Raw genomic sequence first — 12,774 nt, forward strand, 5'->3', positions numbered from 1 at the left:
CAGTGAAGGTACTTTCGTGCTTTCTGGAAAAAAAATTTAATTAAATTATGGGGTTTTACTTGCCAAAAGCACTTTCTGATAATGAGGCGCGCCGTAGTGGGGGAATCCGGAAACCTGCAGTTCATTAACGCGCACCTAAACCTAAGTACACGGGGGTTTTCGCATTTCGCGCCCCCTGAAATGCGGCCACCGTGGCCGGGATTCGATCCCGCGACCTTGTGCTTAGCAGCCCAACAATATAGCCACTAAGCTACCACGGCGCGTTGCGCTTTTTGAGAACGTCTGGTTTCCACGAGCGGCTCTGACCGAAGTACTGTCCGCGCACGTCTCTGCGCTCTCTCTCTCCCTATCCCTTCTCTCTCTCTTCCCCTTCTCCCTTCCTCCAGCGTAGGGCAGCCAAGCAGACTCTTGACTGGTTAACATCTCGGCCTTCCTTAAATCTATCTATCTATCTATCTATCTATCTATCTATCTATCTATCTATCTATCTATCTATCTATCTATCTATCTATCTATCTATCTATCTATCTATCTATCTATCTATCTATCTATCTATCTATCTATCTATCTATCTATCTATCTATCTATCTATCTATCTATCTATCTATCTATCTATCTATCTATCTATCTATCTATCTATCTGTCTGTCGCGCTTCTTGAAGTAACATTTTTTTTCTGTTCCAAGCGAGAACAAGAGGGCGGTACTACCTAAAGGCGCCAACCTCTCTAGACGTATGGATTCCCCTCCCATCTCTCTACAACTAAATAAAAAAATATTGAGAAAGAGAGAGAAAGTAAAAAGGCAGGAAAGGGTAGGAGGCCATAACTACACTGTCAAGTTTGCTACCCTGCGCGTGGGCTAGCAAAAACCCATGTACTTAGTTATATTTAGGTGCACGGTAGAGAACCCGAGGTTGTCAAAACTAGTTCGGAGTCCCCCACTACGGCGTGCCTCATATTCAGATCGTGGTTTTGGCACGCGAAACCCCATAATTTTTTTTTTAGATTTGAAAGTTGACGAAAATCACCATTAAACTCTAGTTCCAAATTTCCGCATTTGAAAATTGCTTAATTCGTTAAATTTGCCCGATTACGCATGCGACACCGCGAAGCGCGGCCGTAGTGGTGCAACCCCTAGCGGCGAAGTTCAAAGCGGCGCAAAATAAGGTTTCGCCATGCCAGACGATCAAGAAGTCTGTTTCGCGCCTACTGCTGAGGTGACTATGATGCAACGAATCGGGACTTGCGCAAGGCGGCACTCGGAATCCGCGACGTGGTAAGAGGGAAAAGTGAGGCGGCGCAGTTTCGTGCGATACCACACTTTTACGTCACACAAGGGAGTCGGACAGACAACAGCGTTTCGCGATGCCCCCCCCCCCCCCTTCCCCTGTAACCACGTAAATTGACCGAACGATCTGACGGCCACTTGTTCCACAAGATCGTCTGCTTTCTCTGAAGGCCACGTCATAGTACGGCGCAGTGCGCACGTCAGCCAGCGGTGGCGAAGGTTGGCGACGCCAGGTTCGTCACGTGATAGTGGCGCGAAAACCCGCCCCCTCCACACGTAGAGTTTCTGCAGTCCACCACGCCGCCTCGCGCCGCCTAGGCGCATGCGCATTTTTATACGGAACTAGTTTTTTTCAGGGTGATACGAAACTGCGAGCTCGCGCCGATGTTGCAGGGGGACGGCGCCGCCACTAGTGGCGAGGCGCCTAAGCGGTGCATTATGGGTTCGCTGACGTGGCGTCGCCGTGCCAAGCGTGGCCTTGATACTTTTGGCGTGGTATCACAAAACTGAGCGAAACCTGTGTTTCTTTCTCTTTATTTCGGTATTTATCTCAGGCGCTAGAGAAAGCGCTAAATTCATTTACTATTCTTTTTATTTCCTTTATTTTTTGTCTATTGCGCCCTTTCGTTACCTGCAAATAAGTGCCCCGCCTGTGTGTTAGGAAATCGCCCAATTGGTAAAACGATTCAACTCACTTGTAACCTTCTTTCACGTTTAAAATCATGTATCAGTGCGAAGAAGCCGGTGACAAGCTGTGCTTGTGAATACTTGCAGCGGCACGATCAATTGCAGCGCCTTCACACTGGTCCAGGCATCGCCATTGTTGTAGCGGTAGACCTTGAGCTGGGTGCGCTCACACTTGTGTTCTCTAGCACCACTCCCGGCACCTGCTGACGTAGACAGAACAAATGTGTTCTTCGTTTGTGCCTGACGCCTCTTGCCTATGCGTCGCTCCGTCCAATGCCCCCAAATCAATTAATCAATCAATCAATCAACATTGTACGTAAAATACATCCTTAGGTATTACACACTAAAGCTTCACAGTTGTCTCTGAGAGACACGTTGATTTCGAGGCCGCTGTTATACGATAACGACGCAACGCAAAAGAAAAAGAAAGTTCTACCTGCTGAATATTCTCCCGGACTAGAGGACAGAGTTACGACGAGCCTCCATTACCTTACCTTTCCTGCAAGCCGAGAAAAGAAGACCAAACTTGTTCCTCTTCTTTTTAGACACGCTGCACTCCCCAGATGATTTATGGCGGGAGTACCGAAACACGATATCAACTTCCGGCAGCTCATTCTATTTTAATTTAGCGACGGGCGTTTCTTCGGTACAACCGTAAGCTTGAAAGTGCACGTTGGACACAAAAAAATGAAGAGCCGATAAATGAAATATAGTTCGAAACAGCGTTATCGTCAATTTTCGACGCCGCGATCAATTTGTCCGGGCATTCTAATTCAATTTATCGCAAACATTATTATCTTCAAAAACGCGCACGCCCTCGCTAGAACGCTCTCTCAAACTCTCTCCCGCTTTTCGTTGTAGTGCGCCGTCTATGGAGCCACATATTTTACTTGAAGCATGAAGAATTTGTCGTTTGCTTGCTTTCACTGCCTCAATATTTCACCATTGGCAGACTGCCGAGTAGATTATCGATCGGCATTTTTTTTTTCCTTTTTCGCAGCGTCAGTTTTGCTAGGATATACTCAAGGGTTCATCTGCATTACCTGCTTAAAGACGCGGTCAAAAAATCAGTATGCACGGAAGTCGCTCGAAAAGATCGAGGAAGACGGTGGAAGTCGAAGCGAATGCCAAGTCAAGCGAAGCGAGACAGGCCACAGAGCGAGCTATGGGGGTTCACATACTAGCGAATACGCGCAGCGTGCGTGAAATGCGACATTTCAGAGTGGGCGCGTGTTCACACGCTTTACCTGCAGCGTTTCTCCAGAAGCACAAATGATAATCATGGATGTCGAGTTCCTAAGGGAAAGGGGAGAAATCAATGTTTTACAAGAAGTAAAATTTATACGGTCAATTGCGCACGAAGGAATAAAAGGTGTCTTGGTTACTGCGTAACCAAAACGTCCTTTGACACGCACATACAGGTGGCTCGCGAGTAGAGATCACTTACGATGAAGTGATTTTGTGATCATCGTAAGATCGTCGTAAGTGACCATCGTAAGATGACTTTCGATGTACCTAAAGAGGGGCCTGCGGGCTTCTGTCGGACTACTCTTTCAGGCGTGTTTTGTCCACAGCCTTAACCATACTTCAGTGTTAATAAAATACTATTGTATTTTATGTTACCGTACACTTTCGTTAAATTCAGTGCTTTGCAAAGCAATTGGCATGTCGTTTTATTTCTAAATTCTTGCAGCCTGCATGCTAGAGTATTCTGTTAGAAATGATCTTGTCGTAGTAGTTCTACTACTACTACTACTACTACTACTACTACTACTACTACTACTACTACTACTACTACTACTACTACTACTACGACTAATAATAATAATAATAATATTAATAATAATAAACTTTGCTGTAGCTCTTATTGTTAGCGTTACAACAAGAGCACAGACCGTGCTCCGGTAACCTTACGAAATGAATCAAAAAAGGAACGTATAGGCAGTTTAGCACCAGAGGCGACAGCCACCAGACTCTGTCGCCAAGCGCAATTGAACAAACAGAAACTCATCGCGCAGAGAGGGACCAACAAAAAAACAGAGTGAGAAATTTGCAGTTGAAGGCGAGCATAAAAGTGAGTATTCGCATATTTTTGGATATTGATTGTACCAAGCCCCATCGCCACCCAGAGCTCACAGCGAAAGGAAGCGAGTGAGATTTAGGTCTCCATCGAGTAAAAAAAAAGAAAGAAGAATAGTCTTACTACCGACAATCCGCGTATGGTGCTTCTGACGCACTTACAGTGGTTCCCGTAACCAGCGTACATCCCTCTTCAGCCGGGAATTCAACCACAACACTCAGCGACCGTGGTGAGCGAAATGCAGTCTCTTCATGGATGGATGGATGGATGTTATGAGCGTCCCCTTTGGAACGGGGCAGTGGGTTGCGCCACCAAGCTCTTGCTACTATACTGCCTAATATTCTACCTAGGTTAAACAATGAAAAAATACACAAAAAACACTATGAACTACCACGCCCGAATTTTCTGATCCCCTATTGCGAACTGAGCTTTTCATATCACGGCTTCGCGCGCAACTTAGCGGGCCGTTTCCTATTTCCCCATTTCATGCTCTCGATGTTCGTGCTTTCAACCACGTGTTCAACAGTTGTTCGCTGAAGTGAGAGACCTCAGCTGGCTAAAAGCAATAAGCTTCGGGCAATTGGTTTTCCAGACACCCGCATGAAAGTCAGTCGAAGTAAACAAAAAGTAGAAATACAGCCACCAATGCTCCCACAGGACAAAAAAAAATAGGCTTGCAAAAAGGTGCCTAGGGAAACTTCAAAAAAAAAAAACCGACAATCGAAAAATGAGTGGAACGCACATATGAAGTCCTACATAAGAGACGCCCTTAAAGGGACACAAGGAAGAAGTATTAAACCAGGTACTACAGTGAAAGCTCGTTAATTCGAACTTCAATAATTCGAATTTATGGATAATTCGAACTGTACGATTTGGTCCGGCCAAGCTCCACAGAAGTCTATGTATAAAAAAGTCCGTTAATTCGAACGCGAGAAGGTTCCCTCACGGATAATTCGAACTACGCTCGCCTGGCACACGGCCAGAGAAGCGCGCCTACTGCCTACCCACAAGGCTGTATTGCCTCCGAAACGGAGAGAACGGCGAGAGAAGGCAAAATCGGAAAAAAATCTAACCGACGTTAAAATAACAAATAAAACAGAATACATTAAAAACTAATTTTTTTACACTTGGGGTAGTGCTCACTTTATTATACGTTAGTTATACACGCTTTATTATACGCTTTATTATACACGTGATCTGTCCGTGTGGGCACACGAATGTGTTTCTTCCGGGCGTGCCAGCATGCGCGCGAGCTCGATGTTGTCGCCTCAGTCTTGTTCTCGTTCCACGTTGGCTCAGACAAGTAAATGAAACATATTTGCAAAGTGGAACACACTTGAAAAAAAAAGGCATGCTACAATTTACTTATACGTACGTGGACCAAATGTTTCTCGGCATCGGCTGTTCATTTGGTCTAGATTTTTTTCCAATGTTAGTGCACATAATTCCTAACATTGTTCCACACATACCTTCCACCAACTGAATGACATACACGTGAACCGGGTGCTTCTGCGAAGGCTTTCAGTAACATTTAAACATCATCTGTGGCAGACAGCGCAACTATGAGTTTGAGCTACACTTCCACAAAAGTCGCACATGGGCGCATCCCCAATTCCCACGCCAAACGAGTAGGCCCTTGCAAATGCCAGCGTGAGCCAGAGGCGGCACAATACTGTCGCCTCAGAGCGGGAAGCTTTTGATGGTACATGTAGTTTCAGGGGCGGATGAAGCTGACACTCCGGGAACGATTGAACATATCTCTCTGTTCCCATTACGACGTCGAGCGTAAAGTTCTCGAGGCAGCACTGAAGCGGCTTGACTCTATAGAGTATTTTTTGCAAATGAAGATCCTTGGACCTTGGCCCTACACGCCGATGGCATAGAAAGCCAGGAAAATGCTGTAGCAGTACCTCAAGCCGACAGGTCTTGGTGATAGTGTCTAGACTAGGTGCGAAACTTCAAATGTGCCCGAAACTATGCTCTCTCTTTCTCTCTCTCTCTTTTCATCCCTGCACCCCTTCACCCAGTGTAGGGTAGCAAAACGCACGTGCGCCTGGTTAACGTGCCTGCCATTCCTCTCTTCTATTTCTCTCTCTCTCTCTCTGAGCTGGATTCCCCAAATAGGCGGACATTACCTGAGCGAGGAACCGAAATGGTTAATTGTATAATCAGCAAGAATTCGCTAATTATGTTTCTAACTAGTTGCTCCACAGCACGTATCGCAATTTATAAATTGTAGCCTTGGCGTTCGCAAGGTAGATCCAATCGTAACCAATTCTCCGGACGCCACCAGTTTAGATATTATTTGCCGAACTTCGCGAAGAAATCAATTGGCAGTCCAGTTATTTTGTGCTTCTGTGCATAAAACGGCGTTTTGTTATTGAAGTAAGTGGAACGACAGTGCATTTTTACGGCAAGTTTGATGGTGCATATCTCGAAAATGGTGTCATCCAAAGGATTCGTTTCAAGTGGACATGCCTTGCAGTCTCACGAGCTACAATTTGTAAATTGCAACGTGTGCCGTAAGATATTATGCGAAGCATATTACGAGGGCTCAACCCAGCTCCTCAGGCGCGGCGGTGACCATGAAATCACGTGACACCGTGACGTCACGACAGAGGAGAAGTGGCTTTGGCTCAACTCTTGCAAGACGGGCTGGGTGGGAATCGAACCAGGGTCTCCGGAGTGTGGGACGGAGACGCTACCACTGAGCCACGAGTACAACGCTTCAAAGCGGTACAAAAGCGCCTCTAGTGAATGCGGTGTTGCCTTAGAAACGCGCTGTTTCTAAGGCGTGCGTCTCTTGCTCAGGCGCACATTTCGTTGCCGCGCCGAACGCTGCTTTGCTCGACGCTCACCGCGTCCAATGCGGGGCGCGTAGTCGCTGCCCTGTAGCCCATTGTCTTACACCCCTTGGCGGGTCGACGGGAACGCTGTCGCGTTCCACTCTTGAAGGCGAAGAAGTAATGCCTGAGTTGTTTCTTCGTCTAGCCGAACCAAATATAGCCAAGCAACAGCAGTTCACCAGGCTAAACAGTGGTTCAACAACTAAAATAAAGGCTAGTATGCTTCGCATCCTGGGCTTAACCTTACCTAAGCCACAGCCATTTTTTTTTTCAATAGAAATTTAATTAGTGCATTTTTGTTAATTGGTTCATCAGGCACTTCGATTTTCATGCAAGTGATGTCTGTCTGTTTGAGTAGACCAAGCTCAAGGACTAGAATTGCGCTATCTGCCACATATGATTTTTTTTAATTACTTGAAGTCTTCGCCAAAAACACCAGATATCTGCAAAAATGCTCAGCTTGCTTGGTAAAACAAACTAGAACGATATTAAAAGGAAACTTTGGCACGGGGCCTCCCAACTAAAGACGTGGGAATGGAGACATCGTATTACTGGGCAACAAACGCATCGAATGTGACGAGGTTTGTTGCATTTCAAATATAAAGCGATGTTAGAAGGTAGTGATTCTAGCAAGCGCATTTCTCATTTACGCCATAAATTTGTTTACGAAAAATTCTGAAAATTTCAAAATTGAATAAGAATATCATGTATGAACTTTACAACTCTCCACCTCAGCAAATAAATAAAGGATATCGGAATGTTGTGAACGCACAAATCCCTATCTCTAAAGCAGATAAGGTGGATGTACAATACGCCACTGTAAAATCTACCACTTATTTGTGATTAGGAGTTTTTCTAGAAGCTTTATACAGAATGGTACAACATTACGTAACCTCTAAACTGCTGTATCAAATTGTTCGACTTTAAATTTTCGAACATATGCAGTTTACACAATTGGCGATGTCTCTTCTTAGTACCAATACGGATTTGTAATCTCCGTGCATATGTTTTTTTCCTAACTTCACTGTTTCCGGGAATATTTTGTAAACATTCCATGCCCTAAATCAAAATCTCACTTAATAGAGTAACTATTATTTTACCTTCTCTCTCAAATGCATCAAGCTTATCTGTAATCGGTCCAGCCGGTGCCTCATACGAGAATTTTGCATTTCAAACACATTTCAACCAGTATACCGTAGTTGGGCCCCGAAATAGAGCTTCCACTTAGGAGTGCTGTCGGGGATGGTCGAGGGGCGCATTTGACTGTTTCGTCATGACGCAAAGTTCAAACACTATTCTGCAAAAATTCGACGTCATACGCTGGGAAGCACGCTGAGGTCCCTAAAGAGCAGGAACAAAACGGGACAGGGGGGGCTAGATATACGTTCGAGACTATCTGCATGAAGGTGCGCCTTACAACAACGAGACTACTTGAAATGGCATTTGTCACAGGACTGTTCACAGCAGGTCACACAGCCGTCTGTAGCCTGCATATTTGCCCTGAAATTCAAAGAGGCTCTCAGTTCGAGAACGACAGAAAGCTGAGCTAGTTGGTAAGGATTCATTATGCAAAATAGAAGTGAGACGTGCAGACAGGACACAAGAGTAGAGAAGTAGAGAAGGACACAAGTAGAGAAGGGTAGAGGCGTTCGTGTTGTCCACTTCTCTACTCTTGCGTCCTGTCTGCACGCCTCACTTCTATCTCAGTTCGAGGCAGAACCGTGGTCCGTACTACGTGCCACATGTCTTGGGTAAATATCGGAATCAGAAGCCCACCGACTGACTGATCGGTTGGCACAGACCAATCCGGGGACATACTCCAGATACCGCTAATGGGTGACCAAAGGGTAATATCGCACACGTGCGGTCGTGCATCGAAAACGGAGCAAGCGGTCGCGTTCAACCACAATCGGGAATGCGTCCAGCGCAGCCATGGTACCCCACCTCACTCTGTCCTCGTTCCCCGAAGCCCTAGCCCGATAGCCCCCGAGACGGGTCACCGAGGTGGGCCTTGGTGGCTCCTCGGCCACGCCCCGTCGGTGGGCTCGCTCGGCGGGACCCCCGGCGCGAATCGCGGCAAATCTCCGCGTGGCTTGGCCGGTGCACAGGCAGTATGAGGGGTCGACCCACCCACCCCGCAATCGAACGCCGTCGACCCACAGCAGGCGTCGCCGCACTGTGCGCGAAACTAATTAATGAGTCGTTCTCGATCGACCAGGGCGCGAGCTCAGAACGGGTAAAACGCCGAAGGGCAGACGAACGACGCGTGGTGGGGACTGCGTGCACGAGAGATTGGGTCATGTTTATCGAAGGGAAAGAAGGGGGGGGGGGGGCGGCTTCGCGAAAGGATCGATGAAGAGTTTAACGCACCAGTCGGGTGCGGCGGAGGGAGAGGATGAAAGGTGGCCGACGCGGACGCCGGCGGTGCGCGCATTATTCGAAAGAAGTGTAGACGGGGCTTGCCAGGCGTGGTTTCGATCTCGCCGGTGTCGAGACCGCGGCGCATAGCGGAGTTGCTTGCCCTCGAGGACAGCCGCGAGTCTGGCACGCGTCGACAACACGATCACAGTGCGGTGCCCTCGAACGAGCACCGCGTCATCCGTTTGTTCGCATTAAAGTTGATGATGAACTGTTGAGATTGGCTATGGTGTTAGGCTGCTGAGCACGAGGTCGCGGGATCGAATCCCGGCCACGGCGGCCGCATTTCGATGGGGGCGAAATGCGAAAACACCCGTGTACTTAGATTTAGGTGCACGTTAAAGAACCCCAGGTGGTCGAAATTTCCGGAGTACCCCACTACGGCGTGCCTCATAATCAGAAAGTGGTTTTGGCACGTAAAACCCCATAATTGAAAACTGTTGAGATGCAGCGTCATCCTATACATCCTTCGGGTTGAGAGCGATTTGAACTGTGCGCAATTTTCAAGGAACAATAAGCGAAACGCGAGCGTTGAGAAATGTAACGTTGTTCGAGATAGGAGACGATGGGCGCGTAATGATGCGGGGAGAAATAATAAACGAGCACCTATATAGACGACAGAAGCTCAGCCAAATTGGTACAAAGTGGTAAAAGACGGGAAAGCAAAAGAAAGAAAGCAGAAGTGCATGTGCCACTGAGAACCAGAACCACACCTTCTATACATTGTCAGAAGCAAGCTGTCGGCTTGGTGTTGCCCCTTCTACGCAATCGAAAGTGCACCAAGTAATGCTATAGCTTCACGGCACTCGAATAATGCATTGTGACTGCTGCGCTCCTAGGGCGAATCTACTGCAACATTTCTTTTTCTACGTGCGGGTGTATACCTGTATAAACGCCCGAATGGCCGAAGGGATCTCCAATTGATGTTACACTACGTGGCGCCAGCGACACCACCTACTGCCCTGAGGCGTAAACCCGTGCACACGACCGCAGCCTTCATGTCGTCACCGTGCAACCCCTTGCAAGCTCGGTTGCCTTTGCTTGGGCTCGGGTGTCGCAAGCGAGCCACCGTTAGCCTGCTGCGGTCTCAATCACCGTCCTCCACGGCGTTAACGAATGCGCAAGTAACTGTGAGCAGCGCATGCCTTTTTTTCATTCTGTCGTTACCAGAGCGCCGCAGTTGACCAGGTTGTGCAACGGCGGCCGCCCCAGCCAAGTGCACGACCCGCTGAGCTGATTAATTATGCCGAAGTGGCGACCTCAGCCGGGAAAGGAAGGAGCACTTGGGACCAGGCAGTAATAAAGGCCGGAACAGAAGAAAGACGGCAGCGTACTCAACGGTGTACACTTTCTGATCTTTCGCTGCCTCTCTCGCTCTTTCTATCGCCTGAGAGAGAAAGTGAGAAAGAAAGAAGTAGAGAGAGAGAGAGAGAGAGAGAAACTAAATATATGGGATGTGCTGCTAAGGAGAGCAGCCAGATTGTCAGTAGAGGAAGTAGGGCTCACACTACAGGACATTCGGATCTATAGGACTTGACGACGTTGATATTTGGGAGATACCGCAATGCAGCCGCTGTGACCAAGATTACCAAACTATGTTTGTCGCGGATTTGAGTACTCGACTGCGCCATATGATTACAATGTACATAATGTTTATATAAATTTTGATGTACCTTATAAAGTAATGGCAGTTCGGCAATGCAGGGCGGTGTCCCTCATAGGGGGTGTTTACAGTGTCTCTCATAGCCTACGTATGACCCTGAGACCTGATACCTTGTAAATTTAACCGGGCTGATGGTTGTCCCGAAATTAGTTGTTGTGACGGGAACTTTGTTGCTGTCTTTGGGCCGAAATCAGCGCTTAGCACCGGTGTTAAGCAAGGACGTATATCACCATAACATCTCAAACAGCGTTGCGTAATCACCTGCAAATTCCAGTTTTCCTCTACTAGCCACGCGACAAAACGCTTTTCTGGGCTAAACCAATAACAACAAGGCGTCGGTTTGACCATAATATACTATGATAACGATGACACACTACGTACACACCCTTTTTTATGCAACCTTATACTGGCGAAGTGATTACAATGTTATAATTTCCCAAGTTGTTTTCTTATACTCCATATGCATCTCACACATTTAAAGGTGACATAAGCGCAGTATATGAGCAGCTTGCGCATGCAAGTTGCCATTAAATATTCTGACCTCGGTAATGGAGCTCACGAGCAGCGTTGCATGGTGTCCGAATGAGTAATGTAAGCCCACACGCAGTGCGAACGTATAATGTAACCGCGCAACGAAGTACACAATCATCATTTCCAGGTGCCACAGCATCTAAAGCTTCAACGCTGTACGCGTGCGAATCGGTTCACAGCCTGTGACATCCAAGCACGTTTACCGCGGGTCGGAAGCACGTAGAATCAACCATCGTTACGAGCTCGGCGTGCGAAACTACGAGCGCCGTCGGTCGGAAAGCACGAAGCACAAATGTCGTTATTACGACCCCAAAGCAAGATCCTTATCTGATAGGTTACTTGCTTCCTGAGCCTCGATAACTACGAACCTCGATAATAAAGGAAACAGCACAGTGCTGCAGATGCGCTGATATCATTCGTATATTTCGCGCTCCAGGGCGTCGTAAACAACCGACCTTTCGCGGCACCAGGGCTCACCTGAACGCCATAAATAACGGGTCACCGATGGAATGATCGAAGCGCTGCCTCCGGGACTTAGCACACAGGGGCCGAGTCGCCTGTGCGATGAAAGAAAACGCCGGCGCCGAAATCACGCCCCATACCAATACACAAAATCAAAGGCAGGACCCACCGCAAGGGTGAGATGTATAACCCAGCACGGGAAACTGCTCATGGGAAGGGTCGCAATCTTCGTGTGACAAAGCTACGGGCAAGCTTTATATATGCCTCCTGTATACAAATGTGGCGTCCACCGCGGCAACATAAGCGGCCGTTCGTTAATTCGGTCCCTTTCTCTGTCTCTGTCGTTCTTCTTGTTTTGATCATTGTTATCTGCTTTTTTTTTCAGCAACATCGGCTCAGTCTTGTCTCCTTGTTTCCTCCTACGTTTCTTTTTTTGTTGTTGTTTTCGTTAACACGAGCAACGTATTAATGGAACGACCGACGGGTGTATCTGACGGCGTGCCCGCGGTGGCCACATCTGGGGTCATTCCGGTTACGACCGACGCCCACGCTGCTGCGACATTTACGATGCAGCGAGAGGTGGTCGTTTCGATCTTTACGGCGTCATTTAAATGGAGTGAGTGAACGGGCGTCTTCGGCGAGCGCGGTGACAGGGACGAAAAGATGGTCACTCGGAGAAAAGAGATGGCTGGGTGCCGCTGGACAATGGCTGTGCTATATTAAGAAAAAAAGGTGGATAAATAGTTGAGGTAAGCGATGTCAAGAGGCGCGGTCAGAGAAAGGGAAGGCTAGAAGAGAA

General features: G+C 47.6%; 1 protein-coding gene across 3 annotated transcripts in view; it reads right to left on the reverse strand.

Annotated features, from left to right (window-relative positions):
* LOC135895752 (adhesion G protein-coupled receptor E1-like) overlaps positions 1–12,774 on the reverse strand; it is a 513,515-nt gene that overhangs the window by 340,870 nt on the left and 159,871 nt on the right. The window lies entirely within an intron of this gene.

This window comes from Dermacentor albipictus, chromosome 6, assembly GCF_038994185.2.
Source record: "Dermacentor albipictus isolate Rhodes 1998 colony chromosome 6, USDA_Dalb.pri_finalv2, whole genome shotgun sequence".
In the NCBI taxonomy this organism is placed as follows: domain Eukaryota; kingdom Metazoa; phylum Arthropoda; class Arachnida; order Ixodida; family Ixodidae; genus Dermacentor; species Dermacentor albipictus.